The sequence below is a fragment of the Colobus angolensis genome, unplaced genomic scaffold (assembly GCF_000951035.1).
Source record: "Colobus angolensis palliatus isolate OR3802 unplaced genomic scaffold, Cang.pa_1.0 Scaffold199, whole genome shotgun sequence".
Classification (NCBI taxonomy): Eukaryota; Metazoa; Chordata; class Mammalia; order Primates; family Cercopithecidae; genus Colobus; species Colobus angolensis.
In genome coordinates this window covers 2265445-2266822 of record NW_012115143.1, presented here as the reverse complement: position 1 = coordinate 2266822, position 1378 = coordinate 2265445, and positions in this window count along the sequence as shown.

Here is a 1378-nt window from a genome sequence, read left to right as displayed (position 1 = left end):
CCCAGGCTGCAGTGCAAGTGGCACAATCACGACGCAATGCAGCCTTGACTCCCCAGGCTCCGGCAATCCTCCTGCTTCAGCCTCCTGAGTAGCTGTGACTACATGTATGTGTCACCACGCTGGGCTCTGAGTTCTTGATCATGTAATTTTTCCTCTGAGTTAACTAACGCTGAAGCTTTTGTGAGTCAATATACTTTTTATTTAGGACAGTTTGAATCAGTATTGATGTTATCTGCAGAGAGCAGCCTACCTGAAGGTAGGTTCCAACTTTCAAAGACATAATCTGGTTGGGGAGGCAGGATCACCATATTTCACTGGCTCTCTGATGTACTTCCTTTTCTCCATATTTTTTTTTTTTTTTGAGACGGAGTCTTGCTCTGTCGCCCAGGCTGGAGTGCAGCGGCGTCATCTTGGCTCACTGCAACCTCTGCCTCCCGGGTTCCAGCAATTCTCCTGCCTTGGCCTCCTGAATAGCTGGGACTACAGGCACACGCCGCCATGCCCGGCTAATTTTTTGTATTTTAGTAGAGACAGGGTTTCACTAAGTTGCCCAGGCTGGTTGCAAACTCCTGGGCTCAGGCAATCTGCCTGCCTCGGCCTCCCAAAGTGCTGGGATTATAGGTGTGAGCCACCGCTTGCAGCCACATCATTTCTTCTTAATGCATTCTTCTCATTTATGTATTGCATTATTCAAAACAATTACTGTTCCAGTTTTTGTATATGTGCTCCCTAAGCAAGCTCTATTCAAAAAATTATTGAGTACTTTCTTCGGACTGAACACTCTGCTAGGAACTGGGGATTCAGGAATAAGACAGACCATGCCCCTACCTACATAGGGCTCACATTCTGGTTGGTGCCTTTGAGATATTTAAAATGAATATCAAATAGAAAAAAAAAGTATCCAAGGCATGAAACTGTGACTACTCAGGAGAAAAAGATTAGCTAGCCAAGCAGATCTTGTCTATCTTTAGTTTTCAGACTTTGGGGATCAAATAAAAGGAAAGTAGAATAGTTTAGAACAAGAAATGTCATACTGGAATACAACCAGAATAAGAAAAAACCAAAAAGCTATAATCTCTGTTTGTCTTCCTTGGAGCAGAGTCCCGCAAAATAAATCTTTTGATATAGATGTGGGGTTACTTCCTCCTTTCCCTGAATCCTTATTAAAGCTTTTGGTAAACAGCTTTGGTTAATATAATCCTGTTTGTTTTAATGACATTGGTTCACTCTTTAGCTATTATGCACTTTCTGACTTTACTTTCATGGATAAGTTGCTATGCCAATGAAATTCTTGGGAATACAAAAATTTAGCCCAAGAATCCAACTGGACCAGATTTTTCAAGCAAAATCTTTGTTTGCTTTCTTTCTTTCTTTCTTT